This window comes from Sparus aurata, chromosome 8 (assembly GCF_900880675.1).
Source record: "Sparus aurata chromosome 8, fSpaAur1.1, whole genome shotgun sequence".
Taxonomy (NCBI): domain Eukaryota; kingdom Metazoa; phylum Chordata; class Actinopteri; order Spariformes; family Sparidae; genus Sparus; species Sparus aurata.
In genome coordinates this window covers 5,541,250-5,557,927 of record NC_044194.1, presented here as the reverse complement: position 1 = coordinate 5,557,927, position 16,678 = coordinate 5,541,250, and positions in this window count along the sequence as shown.

The following is a 16,678-nucleotide window of genomic DNA, read 5'->3' as shown; positions in this document are numbered from 1 at the left end:
GTAATTCCCTTCAGGCATTATTCAGACGTTTCGTTCACAAAACACGAGGTTGCAGTGACCTTCGACCACCAAAATCACATCAGTTCATCCTCCAGTCAGAGTCGACGTTTGTGCAAAATTTGAAGAACATTCCTTGAAGCGTTCTTGAGATATCTCGTGCACAAGAATGGCCTGGACGTACGTACGTACGGACAGACGGACAACCTGAGAGCACGATGCCTCTGGCCCCGCCCGCCGCCGGCTGAGGCACAAAGATAAACTCCAGGTGGGAAGTGTGAAATCGCATTAGATTCCAGTCTGCTGTAATAATCAGAAATCAAAAGTGAAACACTTGGCTGTGTGTTGACTACTGATGCTTTTGATTGTGAGCTGTTTGAGCAGGAGATTCGAGCAGATTAGCAGCTCCATCGTGCAATTAGATGTGCACAGTCAGAAGGGAACCAGAGGTGTGGAGAACAAAACAGCCTCTCCTTCAGACGTGACTCTGAGACAAAATCATTTATTTTGCATTTAATTGAAAACAAGTCACAACAGATAACTCCCACTTACACTTCTGTGGAAACATTTGGTTTTAAACAGGTGTAACTGTCATAAAAAACAACATTTTATCTCTTTTGTTATGTTCACACACGCCAGATTGCAGCTTTGGAACAACATCACTTTGCTCAAGGACACTTCGGCAGGCCAAGTCTCTCCTGACATGGATGTTTATACCAACGTCCTCTAGATTATGTATGCTATTCCAATACATTAAACCTTTCCTGGGCTATTATCAGTTGGCAGTGTGCAGTTTCCTATTGCTAATCTAAAAAAACGAAATGTATAAACAAATAAATACAAAAACAATGTCTGCATCACATATTTGAGTGAGCTAACACTCGTCAGTTACAGCTCGTTCTTCTCTGCCTGCTCCTCTGATGTACAAAAATGGCAAAGATGTCTGCAGTCATGATGTTATTAGCTCTCAGCCCTCAGGCCGCCGTCGCTGTTTTATTATGATGTGATCGTCTCACGTCGCGTGATGTCGTCTGCTTTCATACGACCTGTTTTCGTGTTAGCAATATAAGCAAATCTAATATAGTCCATCTGATGAGCTGTTGGGTGAGGGGGGCCAGGTTCAGTGGTGGTGGTCTGAACTGCCTCCTGTTGGAGCATTATACTAGTAATCTTCAGGGTTTAATCTAACACGATTGACGAGAAAATAAGGTAAAATACAGCGAAGACTTTCTGTAAATGAGCTGATGTTGAACAGACCAGATGAAATTAAAAGAGCCCTCTTGCCTTCCTGAGCTGCTGCAAGTCTTTATGATGAAGATGGATCGACTGAGATTATAATAAACTAGTTTTACATTACAGTTCTGAGCCTTTGTGAGAGTCCATTACTGCTCTCACACAGCCACTCAGTCACAGGATATATCCATCCCGCCCTCGGGGTGCGGCAGGCGGTGTGCTTAAGGGATCAGCGCTCCAACAACTCTTTTTCTCCTTCACACCTGCTCCACGTCACCTGAAAGCTGCTGCGCTGACACTCGCTGCCGCTGCCTAATCCCTGCTGTGCTGACTTTGATGTATCCTGACGGAGTGACGAGCGCGGAGCCAAGATGCCAAACATTAACTCCAGAATGTGCAGGTGTGGGACTCGAAAACAAGGTCACTGCAGAGGACTTCAGACAAAATATGATAAGAAGAATAGTTTACAAAATAAATGAATTCTGGTGGATGTTGCCACAAACAAACAGAACAGTCTGAAAAATAGAAGAGTGTGAGTTTGAATACGTTTCTGCCCAAAATTTAATTTCAGATGCCATTTTTAGGTTGATTGAACTTCACAAAATCAACTACACACAGCTAACTATTAAACAAATTAGCAAGTAGGTATAAAAGCAAACAAAACGTAGAACTAATAGTTATATTTACTTTCCAATTTCAAGGAAATATTGTCCTAGTTTGATTTTTTTAAACGGAAGGTGTGTCATTTCTGCAGCGGGGATCATGGGAGTTGCTGTCCTTATTGGTAAACAACCACCACTGCTGATAAAAGTCTATGTTCACGGACAAGGAAGTCTATAACATTTTTATTCACATTAGTTTTAATCACAAAGGTAATCCACTGTTTCTTAGATGTACAGATTTCCCTGGGTTTCAATATTGTTGGAAAAGATTTGGGAAAACGTAAAAGCACACAACAGCACAAAATAAGCAACAAAGGTGAATTTTATTTGAGACATTTTTAATGCAGAGACGTAACACACATCCTCCATTCTTCTAACATTTCCGTGTTGATTTCTTATTTACAGTTTTCCTAAAAAGCCACTTTGTTTTTATGAATTTCCTTCTATATTTCTATTAATCATCAACCGCTGGCTCACTTCATGCGTTTCACCAGCAGTGGGCGCTGTCACACAGGCAGTCGAACAACCTGAGGCCTCATGATAACACTTCCACATGGTCCTGAATTCTAATTATTTTACCTGAGCTCCAGTTTCCCCCTCGGTTACCTGACGGTGAAGGTTATCAGCCTGCTGCAGAGTGAATATCTCACCCGACGCCACACACTCACACCTCAAACACGAATCTGTCTCGCTAAATCTTCCCATTCGGCGAAACCCAGCATGACTCAAAAGGAAATGATTCAGATAGTAATTCATGATTATAGGATCAATTTAAATGGAAGTGTTTTTTTTTTTGAGCTCATAGAATATTAATCACGTTTTAAACTTTAATGTCTTCAGTATATAATTAAATATATATGTACAAGTAAGACTCAGACCTTCACCTCCTGACCTCCCCTCGTCCACAGCGGTGCTTACTGGCTCCCCAGGAGTCTTTCAGGTTTTTTCCGAGTGAATCAGAGCTGAAGAAAATCGGCTTACTTTAAAGTTTTACTGAGAAAATCTATCCTTTATGTTTGTATTGAATCAAAGGCGGCAGAATTATCCACTCAGATCCCCCAGGCCACCTCTCCCTTAAATGGCAGTCCCAGCTCTCCAGTTTGAACAACATCTATCACATGGACCCTGACGTGAAAAATAATGAAGACTTCCCTAAAATGTGTTTAGGTGCTGCAGTGTGTGTGTGTGTGTGTGTGTGTGTGTGGCAGTGTAAAGCGCTGCTGGAGACCCATGAAGTTTCATTAGATGTGTGTGAAATCATACTTCATCTCCAGTTGTTTAATGTCCTCGGTTTGCCTGCGGCGATGTGCTCCAAACTTCTTTTTCCCCCCCCCCGAAAAAACTTCTCCTTGTCCTCGCCGCAGAGACAATCGCCTCCGTCTCCCATCCTCCTCCTCCAGCAGCGCCTCTCTCAGTGGTCTCTGGAGCGTGTGCCAATTCAATCACCGCTCGCCTCCCCCCCCCCAGTGGAATAAAGAACCACTAGTTTGTCATGTTAGCCGGCCCTCTCACACCACCAGGGTCAGTTGCCAACACTGTGTTATTGCACAGGGCATTGGGAACCGAGGTGTGTCTGCTGTGGGTGATATCCCACCTGTCTCAGCCTGCCGCGTAATAGAGAGAAATCTAATCACCTCCCCACAGCCTCCTCCTCCTCCAGCCTCTGTTTAGAAATAGAACTGAGGCTGAGGAACAAGGCCACATCAATCATAAAACGGATTCTCCGGGGAGGGAGATCACTCTCACAACTCTGTCAGAACAACATCCAGCCCACTGATGTTACCTTACCTTACCTCGAACGGACACATCCCGAGCCACGTCCGCGTTAAACCCAACGGCACTGTCGGGTTCCTTCTTTTTTTTCCTCCCCTTCGCTAATACGTCCTTCTCTGTCTTTCAACATGAATCAAACACTCCTATACCTCTTTCCCTTTCATCCCGCAGTCACTTCCCACCTTCCTTTCCTTCATATCTCTCCCCCCCCCTCCTCCCCTCTCCTTCCCTCTCCTTCCTTTTTTCCTGGCTTCCAGTTTTCGCTCCATGCACACCTTCTGTCTACGATTGATAACATCCCTGATGGAGCTCCTTTATTAGCCACCCACGGGCAGATTAACCAGAGCAATAATACACCAATCAACAGCAATTATGCACTGATAAGCCCAGGGAGAGCTCTGCTGGGTGCAGGAGGAAGGATGTAGCAGTTGTGGAGTGTTTTAGTGCGGAATTAAAGGTCGTGTGTCTGTGCATACGTATACGCGCGTTACGCAAGTATATTTAATTGAGTGTACTTTGTTTTGTGCCTGCAGTCCTAATCCCATCGTAGGGCGTATTATTATGATCAGATGTGAAATCAGTCCCGCTCCCCTGGTTCTTATCAGGTGTTAATTGAAGCCATGATCAGGCAGGCTCTGCTCTCATCTGCTGCAGTCTCCGAGTTATGATTTAAAGTGTGAGCGTGAGTGCAGCAAACCGGCCGAACAAATGGAAGTTTTGAGCCAACATGCCGTGTCATTACTCTTCCGAGTGCACCAGTACGGTCGAAGACATCCCACTTCTCCCTTCATTACAGCATATTAAAGCACTTAACAATGTGGGTTCTCTCGTTAGTTTTTGGACTTTGCTGCCTGAACAGCAGCCTGGCATTGTTATAGAGCGGCTAAATGATGATGAAAACGAGTGGAAGGGTAGATATGAGTTTCCTGCCTGCGGGCATCCACACACCAGCCAAGTCTGATTTCAAGAACAGCTGTGTGGATTTAACCTCCCCCCCTCCCCTTCCAGTTTTTGCACACACACACACAGAACACATTTCTGCACACGCGTGTAGGCTTGCACGGACATAGAAACCAACAAGCAGGGGCAACTCTTTAATGGTATACCAAAGACCCTGGAAGCTGTTTACTGCTGTGCAACTGGGAAGCCCACCAATCTTTCAGTTCCAGATTTGCTCTATACCAGAGGACCTGCCAAACTGTGCATCAGATTAGTCCCCCCCCTCCCCCGAAACCGGCTTCAGAAACAATGATCCAACTGTCGTATCAAAGTGGACCTCTAATTATGCTCTGCTTATTTCATGTTGGCGTGAGAACAGCGCGGCGGAGCTCGATTAATTCTTGCAATTTCAGAGTCAAAAAGGCGCACAGTGTAATTCTGGGAAAATTGGCACCGAAAACACTCCCAGACGCTGTCAGATCTTCCTTTTTTTTTATTTATTTATTTTCTTATTGCCGGAGTGTCACTGAACATGTACGTCTCCTCTCCGGCTGCAACCTTGAGGTGACTCAGCCCCACGACCTCCAAAAGTTAATCCTGGAGCCGGAAAATGAGGCGGACATTTACCATTTCTTCGAGCATGAAATTAAATAAATTTCCTTTTTTGCCGTCCCAGCTCTAATTATTTCAGAGGATTTATGACAGCGGTGGCTGGTGTTTGTTTAAGGACGGTGTATACACTGTGTTGTACGCTGCGGCACATTCTTTTGCATGTCGCCGGCGAGGAGGCTTCCTTCTCCCAGTCCAGTGACCTTAACACCTGTGATTGATACGGGAGGGGGGATGATGTGGCTGTGCAGGCATGCTGTGCCCGCGGTGTGTGTGCGTGTTTGCGTGCATGAAGGGGTAAGGTTAATTGAAGTTGTTAGAGTGAAAATGATTCCCTCGGGGGGGGGGGGGGGGGAAGACGTAGCAGGTGGAGGCGGGAGGTCGGTGGGATCAGCGGTGGGTGACGGAGAGAGCGAGGGATGAGATGGTGAGGTAAAGGCGAGGGGAATGGGTGGGGGTCAAAGGGATTGCTCCTCGGGCCCGGGGTGCTCGGAGGCGGTGATACATGAGGACGGAGAGATGAAATGATTCATCTAAAGGTCAGGTGTGTCCGTCCTTCCTCTCGCTCCCAACGCCTCTCTGATCTCCTCTTCCTCTGCTGGTGGTTTTCTGCAGCTAAATGCTCACAAACGACCAGTTTTTTTTTCGCAGCACGTCCTCTTAATTCACGCGGTAACCTCTACTAAACCCATCTGCGGTGCCACTCCCTGTCTCGTGCATCCGTCTCTGTCTCCTCCTGTCTGTCCGTCCCCTCCTGTGGCCTTTCCCCTCTCCTCCCATACTAGCCTTCATTTCACAGATGACAGGTTGGCTGACTGTAATCCAACAGATGCTGGGGCGGGGAGGCCTGACCAACTGTTTTAACTCCAATCAGCTTTTATTGCTCTCCGGAGGAACCCCACACACAACCCCCCCCCCACCCTCCTCGCCAACCTGACATTTCAGAGAGCAGGGGAGAAAATAGCACATGTGTATATGTATCTGTGTGTACACGTGTGGCTTTGTGTGTGCGCTGATTAAGGCGGGGGGCTGATGGGGGGAGAAAAAAGGGTGACAGTCATTACCCCCTGTGCCCGGCGTGGGGCCAAAACCGCTGGCTTCAATCAACTCAGACGCGTGTGTTCGTGCAAGCGTGCGTGTGTGTGCGTGACGGAGCGAGAGTCCGGCGTCAGCGGGGATGGAGACGTCGCTGGTAATGCATCTGCCACCGTCGCTCGTCCCCGACAGCCTCAGCCACCCCTGCATCGCCCACGTCTGTCGCCTCCTCCCGATTCTCCATCCATCTCTCTCTCTCCGTGTTCATCCCCACCGCCTCCGTTCTCCACCCTCGGCCCTCCCTCCGCACTCCATCCCCCTCCCCGCTGAGACAAAGACAAAAAAGCCACCGCAAGTTCCTACAGTGTGACTTTGGAGCGAGGTGACGCTTGTGTTGCTGTTTGTGCGGTTTGGGCGGTTCTCAATTTTGAACTGCTCCGTAAATTCCTCCCTACAAATGGTTATTATCGGGAGTGGAGCTTGTTTACCGCGTCACCTGAAGGAGCAAGGACGCTGTTTTTGTCAGGTGCTCGAGGATCGTTCAAAGAAAAACTAGTCTGATTCCCAACACATCATGCAAAGGCCATTTTGTGCCATCATGGTGCTGCTCGTGTGACAACTATCATGCATTTACCTTAACTGATGCCAGGCGAAGTCATTAAGTTTATATTTTGTACCTTCTTGTGATTTAAGCCGCTCATTTGTGGACTCTGAATGGGATCCCTCGCATGTTGTGAAGACATAAACACAGTAAAGGTTTCTACTATATTCTCTGGCACACAAAGGTGTTTAAATGATGTTCCGCTCTCTGACCGTCAGGGCGTCTACAAATCCTCATTTTGTTTCGTTCGCCAGCACAATAGCAGACATCCAGAAGCCATCAGTCATTTGATAAAAGGGTGCCTCTGTTTATCCGATGATTAATGGCGTTTTAGTGCTCTCTGTAGAGCCGCGGCCCGCTTGAACTCTGCAGCCTGACCTGCAGGCTATTAAAGCCAGAGAAGATTGAGCATAGAAACATTTGCGGTGTAGAGGAGGGCATGTAAATCTTCCCTCCTCCCATAACTTTTACTGCTGCTGCAACATAAAGGTGATGAGGCCTTGGCCAGCCCAGTCGCCAAGATAACTGTTTGCTAAGTACCTTACAGATAAGTTAAAACTGAGTGTTTCTTTATCTTCAACTTTACGTCTGTTTATGTTAAATTTTATCGCGTTTAGCGCATCCAAGGACTGACTGTAACCTTATGACTATGCCGGAGATAGTGCAGCGTGTAGTCTGACTCATCCACGGATGGATAAAGAAAAGATCTTCACTATGAATTAATAGCCGAAGCTAGATAGCTAAAGGCTTATAAAGGCTAATATTATAAGCTTACATTCAGTGCACGAAAGAATCAAAATGTGGTAGGTGGTACTTTCTTCTTGAGCATAATCAGCCTACATAGCAAACATAATGAGCAGCAGAAATGTGTTTGGTCACGTTTGGATGCTGATGCAGGGATGCAAAGCCACAGTTGTTCCTGGTGATGCTGGTGAATCAGAGACATTTAAAGGGATATTCCGGTGTAAATTTAATCCATGGTCTAACTCACCGTGAAACTGTGTTAGACTCCCTCTCGCGAGATCAAGTTAGCAGACCGCTAATTTACGGAGTTTTATCAACCTCAGAAACGACCGCACGACAACAATACACTGCAGTAAATGGATCCAAATATAAACCGCCACCAAAAAGCCACAAATAATGCTCAGAACAGCACCAAACTTCAGCAACAGTACAAATAGGGTCTCAGCACATAGTCCGGGGCATCTAACCTCCGCTAGCTTAGCTGGATCTTTTGATCAGCAGTATCAAAAGCTGCACTAAGATCCAGCAGCACCACGACCGTGCACTCACCCGCATCAGAGGACATCATCACATCTCTGGTCGCTCTGATGAGAGCTGGTTCGGTGGAACGCTTTAGACTGTGCCCTGAGTTTTGACACCACGGGATTCACGTCATATGCACTGGCTGTGTGTGCACCGGCTGTGGCTCAGGAGGTAGAGAGGGTCGTCCACTAATGGGAAGTTTGGCGGCTCGATCCCCAGATCCCTCCGGCTGCATGTCGAACTGTCCTTGGGCAAGATACTGAGCAGCCCCGAGCGGCATCGGAGGCTCTCATAATCAGCCTTCATCTCTTCTCTCCCTCTGAGAAAGCATCTCGCCGTTATTATCCTTTCAGCAACTACAAGACAGCTTTAATGTCCCCGAGGAACATTACCTTGGATATCTGCAAATGAGGCCTTTCATATCGTCTGATGTAACTCCTCCACCACCCACGTTAAAGTGAAGCGAGGAGATCCATTTCTGAGTTTACACCTTATGCTGACTTCTATACACGGCTCTGTTTCTTTAGTATGTATCTGCCAAGTAAATGGGACAGAGATTTGTGGAATTAATACAAGGAAGATGATTGATTTAGATGATAAAAAGTTGAGGAGTGAAAGGAAAAGAAATCAGGCTTCATGCACGATACACGTCGTACCGTATGTTTTCCTTTCCATTAGATCATGAAGCTGGCAGCACGCACAGGGAGGTTTTAATAGCTAAAGTGGATGACATTGCCAGAAGCAGATTTTGAATTGGGTAGAGAGGAAAGCTTGCTTTAGTGTGTGTGTCTGTGTGTGTGTGTGTGTGTGTGAGTCATTTTCAAGGGTACTAACAGGGAAAGGTCACATCTCACCAGCCACACATACAGCTGCTGTTAATAGCGGCTAAACGGGTATCGGCAAGTTGTCAGTGCTTTTCAAAAATGTCTGTTTCCGTTTGTCAGGTCAGGAATCAACAAATATAAGCAACTGACCGTATTCACATTTCTCTCTGACATCACGCTGAGGGTGGAAATGTGGCGCTGCTGTGTAACAGGTTGCAAAAAAAACAAAACAGGGATTGTAACAATTAGTTATCATTTTTATTGTCACAAAGTCAACGGACGGAGAAAATCTGGAGTGCCATCGAGATGTAATTTAAGGTAAAACAACATATTTGGCGACCCATAGGCTTCTTTAAGACCGCAGCTAACGTCAACCTATTGCTAGCTAACATCACTAATCGATAGTATATGAAGAAAATACAAAGAAAAAGGTGCACATTTATTCTAAAAGACACTTTTATTGAAGACTGGAAGACAGTGAAAATCTGGAGTGCCACTGAGACGTAATTCAAGGTAAAACAACATATTTAGCGACCCATTAGCTTCTTTAAGACCAACGATTATGTCAACCAATTCCTAGCGAACATCACCAATTGATAGTATACAAACAAAATACGAAGAAAAAGGTGTACATTTATTTTAACCTGTTAGTGAACGCCCCCATTTTAAGGTTCTTTTTCCAAAACGACATACCGAAATTAAAAGCATGACAACTCCCACATAGTTTGAGACTCAGGGATGTGCTTGGTACCATTGGAAAGGTAACACCCTCAAGTTTCTTCTAGAAGTGTAAGTGTGATTCTATACACATCTGTACATACTGACACAGAGTTACAGAGGTTGGAACAGGTTTTGGTTTCCGTCCAATTCAAATGTCAATAAACTGACTAAGATATAAGGGCTCAGGTATGTCTATGGACACAGCAGACACAATTAGGACATAGCCACAGGTCTCAGCTTGCTACACTCAAAATCTGAAGCCAAAAGACTAAAAAATTGATTTTTCACAAATTCTTTTCTAAAGGCATGTCTGTGCGTTTTGCTTGGGTCCTTTTGGTTTCCAAGAGCGCCTACTGAGATTCAAAGACTTATAACTTGAGAACCTCTTTACCTAGAAACATAATCTTGGTCTCAAATGAAAGCTAAGACCCTGGGGTTTCTTGCTTGTTTCTTGATTTGATGCTGCTCATTCTGGGATAGAATGACAGAGGCATAACCATTGAAAACAACATTTTTACCATTCCGCCTACAGGAGTTTGATAAGAAAAAGCCAAAGTGAACTTGAAAAATGTTTTATAAAAATATTATGAAAGTAGAAAAACTTAGCAATACAAACAGAACAGTGCAAGATAGTGCAAAGAATAAAAGAGAGCAAAAATGCAGACATCAAACAGTGTGCGGCATGAGTATATACTGTTAAGATCTGATGCTTAAAACTATTAGCAAAGTTTTTACGAAGTTTTGGAGCGCCCCCTCTTAGTGAAGGGTGTTCCTATGTTGGAACGGTAATCCGTAACAGGTTAAAATATCAATGCACAACTTGGATACCTTGATGGACGCGAAAGATAATGCTAGCTAGCTATTGAAGCTAATGGGCTATCAAATACACCCTTCCAGATTTTCTCTATCCATCATCTTTTCAATTGCTAAACAATTTGGAAGCAACAGCGTAACATCCCCCCAAAAATTGACCCTCCCACCCTGAGTGTGACATCAGAGGAAAATGGCCGCCGTGAAATAAATAAATAAATACCTTTTAGGTAAACGGAGAAGTAAATGAATGTTTCCTGCAGTTTATATGGGGACAGTAACAACGAGTTACAAATGCACATCAAAGGATGCTGCTTATATGTTCTAATGAATCCTGGAGCGATCCACAGCAAAGCGTGGAGGATATCCTCTATATCCTCAAACTCGGTAATGAGCCAGAGAGACAACAGGGATTGTGCATGCTGAATGAGTGATCAGTGAATTTATTAAAACTAAATGCAGTTGTTTTAGTCCCTTCACCCCACGCTGCCATTAAATGTCCCTGTGATTAGCGAGGCGCGCGCAGCCAAACCTAATTATCCGACGCCGCAGCCAAACCCTCGACATGATTACTAACAGTTTGCTTCCTATACTGCAATTATGTTCTTTGCAATGCTAAAAAAAAAGCTATGATTAAAGAGGAAACGCTCGTCTTGTGTCTGTGTACGTCTGCTCAGGTATCTACTGTACAAGCATGCAGAGGTGGATACAAACTAACAGCTGCTTTTGATGTGGTCCTTAAAAAAAAGCTAAGTACTTTAATTGGAGCTCTCCACCTCCTTGAAATTAGATCTTTATCAGGGGGTCCAGTTCTCTGTCTTGAGACTCACAACAGGACAGAGAGGATTCCACTTTTCTCCCAGAGCACATTTTGCTGTTGAGAGCGCTGCAGCAGCACAGAGAAGAAGCAGGAGTAAACTGGGTCAGATGACTGTGGTTGTGATTCCATGATGTCAGCGAGGAGAGGTGAGATGAGCGAGACAGTGTGCGATGTGAGGAAAATAAAAAATAAAAAAAATCCAAGACAGAGTTGCTGCTGTGCTGGGATCTCGGATTGGAAAGTGTTTATTGTTTTAATTGCGGAGGAACAGTCAGTGTTTCCATACCGCGTTATTAAAGCATTATGGATGTCCCTGTAGAGGTTGGGGAGGTTTTTGGGAGAGAGGAAGGGGGTAAAAGTGAGGAAAAAAACACAGGGGAGGCGAAAAAAGTGCATTCATGTGACCAGCAGGGGGCAGTGGAGCTGCAGCTGTGTCCCAGTGTGTGTGTGTGTGTGTTTGTGTGTGTGTGTGTGTGTGTGGGAGAGGATTACTCCCTGGTGAGTTTTCCCTTCACATCCTCACTCGTAGGCATGTTAGTGTACAGCCGGCACACTGTAGTGACATTTGACTCAAGCACCAGCCGACCACTGATTGATCCCATGAACATGAACATGAACATGAACATGCGTCGTGGTACTGGAACATATTGTGTGTGTGAGTGTGTGCAGATGTGTGTGTGTCGGCCCACTCATTAGCATACAGAAGTGGCCGGGGCTCAAGTGTCCCACACTTCAAAGTCCTCACGCAGACACGGAGACGTGCACAAGTGTCCTCCATCGTCTCTCGACTGTTACGAGATCGTATCTGTCCTACATGTGACTTGGAGACACATTGCTGCCCTGCACATGGGACCTTAAAGCCACGTCTTTGTTGAGCCTACGTAGATTTGGTTACCCCTTTCTCTCTGCGGAGCACCTTGTACTACCTTTAGACAACACATGCATTCACTCACACTTACATATGCACACAAACCTGCATGTGACGGATGGAAACGAGATCCTCGCCGTCTGTCATGTGGCTCCAACAAAGTCCTACGCAGGACTATAGAAAGAGTAACCTGTCCTATTGTCTCCCTCGGGCGCGCCCTTCTTGACCTCTCCCACTGTTTTGTGTCTGCAGAGGGAGGGAAGCTATCCTATCATCACCTGAGCAAACTCTGAAAAGATTCTTTCACTTTTTTTCCCCCTCTCTGCTAATGTTCACGCCTCTTCCCTTTCATTCCTCTGTCGCCGTACTCGTATATTTGTCCGCTCATCCCCGAAATCGACCTTCGTTGCCCTTTCATTCATCTCTCCCCTCTCCAGCTTTCTAAATGTTTGCAGATGAACACTAATAGTCTCCTCTGTATGCGGATGACACGTTAATTAATCAAGCGGGCCGCGCCCGGCCAATCCGGTAACGGCCAACAGCTTCCAGCGCGCGGCTAGCTGGCAGTAAACAGTTTGTACAACCCTGAAGGGCTGCGAGTTCACATGAACTGTACGTGTTTGTGTGTGAGGCAGTTGTTCCTGGGCGGAAGCGTTGTATTACAGCCATTTTGTGAAACTGTGTGTGTGTGTGTGTTTGCTTGCACATTTAGTGAACGGTAATGTGTTTACAGCCCCCCGTTGAATTGGTCAAATTCTGCTACGAAGCATTTCATTATATGCTAGTATGGAGGAGCTATTATGCAGTCTGGGCTCCCGCTCACGTCCGGAGGTTATTGGACTCTTGCCACACATCAAATATGTTCCACTTTTTGGAAACACTCCCCCCCCTCGCTCTCTCTCCCTCATCTTTCAGCACTCCTCTCTGTGGCAAACACATTTTTGGTTACAGAATAAACTTGATGATCATTTCCATCCACGAGGTCTCGCACTGTAAACAATATTGCACGATCCGCGCCTTTCGTTACAGCATTGTTGGGTCTGATCAGTTGTTTTGGGGAAGGGGGGGCTTATTAGTATGCACATCCCGTGGTGCGTTGGAGCCTGCAGCAGTTGCAGGCGATTGCAATTCGGCCGATGGTAAATTCATGTTATCTATCAGGACTCTTTGATAATTTTTTTTTTTTTTTTTGCTTCGCTGAATATTCCCCAAACATCCGGAAGACAAGGAGCTGTTTTGAATTCTGTTTATCCTTGTTGATTGAATTTTTGCAGCGTGGTGGCTCTGCGGGTTAACGCGCGTAAATACGCACATAAACACAGGCTGGCGAGCGCACGCGACACACACACACACACACACACACGAGCTCGAACACAAACTAAGAAGACTTCTCATTAATTGCTTTGCGGGGAAGAGGGAGAGAGAGAGGGATGTAGGCTGCGGAGGAGAAGGATTGATGGGAAGCAGGGAGGTACAGGCAAGGTGATTAAAAACTCCAGCTACAGATGTTTCTGGAACACTTCAAAGTGGTGCGCCTGCCAGTGCCAGCGCCGGGCATGATGCATTATTGAGACGGTTGCCCACCTGGCACCTGGCGCTGACATCACATGCCCGGTCCACCTGGCACTGTGCGGTCACGTGGGTGACACTCTGGGTCACACCCCCCCCCCACCGACACACACACACACACACACACACACCCGTCTCCCTGCGTGATGAAGGGCATCGGGGGAAACAGCACACATGCTCGACACACACCTCAAAGGCACCAAACTGGGGCATGTGTAGTTTGGAAACTTAGCTTCATGAATGAGAAGTGAGGAGGCAGGCAGTGCACTGCCTCTCCCCGCCTGGCTTGTATATTGAGTAAGACGTTTCTGGATGTAAATATACTTCTCTCGGACTAACAGGATCTATACCTTAAATTGAGTTTTATTTCCTCCCTCGGCTTTAAAGCTGGCTGTTTGAATTTACCACGCCGCGCGGTTGTGTAATGCTTAAGCAATACTTGTGTTTTGTCTCGAGCGCGGAGAGGAAGATGAATGGAAATTAGATAATGCACTACAGCAACATCATTTCCTACCCAATAAATCACTGAAATGCAATGACGATAATTCAGTAGAGTCTCTATATGAGGAGTATTAAGACCGGAAATCTTCGGCTTTCAATTAGCCTCCGCTGTAGTCTTGGTGTAACTCCTTCTGCTTAATATTTCAGCAGCCTCCCCTCGCCTGTGTGTCCTGCTCAAGAATATTTAGAGGTGACACTGTGTGTGTTTGCGTGTGTGTGTGTGTGTGTGTGTGCATGAATATCTGTGTGTGCTCCTCCTGCATGTGTCCCCTGACACCTGTACTCTCGCAGGGTGTGAGGGAACAGACAGAGGCCAGAGCCACAGTCACAGGTCTCAGACCAGTGGGGTGTGAAATGAATCAAAGGGGCCAGCACACTCACACACACACACACACACACACACACACACGCAGGAGAAGGAGGGCACACAGAAAAAGAAAGACGAGGAGACAGAGATGAGAAACTCTCCTACGCTGTTGTACGAATCTTTGCTGCAATAATAAAAAGCACAAGAGAAAAAATACAGTGTAGATATTATTTTAACCGTCTCTGGTGGGAGAGTGTGTTTGGAGTAATGGTGGTTTAGCATCAACTCCCCAAACCCTCATTACATACTGGACTGGACTTATGTACTTTAATTAATCTAACATTTGTTGGGGAATTTGCACCTCTAAAGTGAAGAGACCTCGTGCCAAAATCCAACTTTACGGGCTTTACTGTTCTATTTTATGCAGTCGGTGATACATTATGTATATTCACAAATACAGGTAAGTTTAAATGACCGAAAGGAAAGGAAAGGAAAGGTAGGAAAGGAAAGGAAAGGAAATGAAAAGAAAAGGTAGAAAAGGAAAAGAAGGAAAGGAAATGAGAACTGGTTGCACTGGACTTTATGGGATTTGACTGTGACAGGATACATAAACAAATATTCGCTCCGGGCTCATTTTGCCAACATGGGAAATTTGACTCGAAGCGAGGCAGACACATCAAAACAGACTCATCCGTGAGTAACACAGGATTAAAAAACAGAAAAGATAAAAAAGAAACAGCAGCCGAAACAAGAAATCAAAAACACAGCTCACTGTTACTTCTCTCAGCGTTTGACCTCCGCTGTGCAGAGTGGCGCATGTGTTTGAACTGAGACGGCTGTTTTTCACAAATCTGAGTTTAAAACATGAATGATTTTGTGAGAACTAGTTTGGGAGCCAGTCGTGATCCAAAATGAGAAGCATCGATCTCCGAATGTGACGTAACCTGGAGGACAGTTAAGGTGGAACGCTCCTAAAGCTTAGTTCCATATAAATGCAGGATAATTCGTTGTTTTGTCGTTAGCGAAAAAACAATATTGACCTTGAAGTTGAAAAAGGAGCCTCATATAAGAAGCAATACTAAAATAAAAAGCCGGAAAAGTCACGTGAGATATCGCGTCGCGTTGTTGCTGGAAGACAGTAGTTCCACCTTAACTCTCCTCCAGGTTACGTCACATTTGGAGATCGATATTTCTCGACTGTCATGACGGCGGCGAGCGGAACAAGCTACTGCTAACGTGAGTTGTTCAAAAACTTTCTTTTTAGTAAACTCTGTGTACGCAAACAGTGTTCTCAATGCTCGTGTTCATGTGTAGAGACCCTGGTGATACTACCAGCAAAGTTTCATGTTGTGTCGAGACTTCTTACTGTTTTAAAAATAGAGATTTTGATGCTATGGTAAAAGTGCCCGTAGCACTCCCATTGAAAGTGAGTTTGACCCGAAAACTAAAATACGGTAAATCTTAAAAGTGCCTCTTTCGTCGTGATTATGCTTTTACACAAAGGTTTGACTTGGGTACATTCACAAAAAAAGCCTAAGCTGCATTTTGGCGAGAGTTTTGCTTTAAATTAAGTAATAATAATAGTTTAATAAATAGTTGAATATACGTGAAATAATCAGAATCAGAATCAGAAACATATTTATTGCCAAGAAGGATTTTACACCAACGAGGAATTTGTCTCGGTGAATACGGTGCATCCACTGAAGACAATAAACAATAAACAAACAGACATAAAGTGTGGGTTTACTCATAAATAAGATAAATAAATATAATACAAATACATAGAGTTGACGTCCATATTTATTTATTTAATCTGACTGAAATTACATTTCGTAATATAGCATTTAAAAAACATTTGCATTTTCAAAAAAGTTTTACTTGTTTTCTGTTTGTTTGTTTGTTTGTTTGTTTGTTTCTGGTCGATCCACTCATGAATTATGAACTCCAGTTTGTGTCATTGCACAAACAGTCATGTTTAAAGCAACATGAGTTCATCTGCACAACTTTTTTTCAAGATGCTCCAGCAACAACAAAAAAACGGGGGGCGGGATAATAGAGAGAGAGAGGGAGAGAGAGAGAGAGAGAGAGAGAGAAGCAAATCCGGCTCTCTGGTTGGCCGCGCCCGCCTGTCAATCATCCCCCCG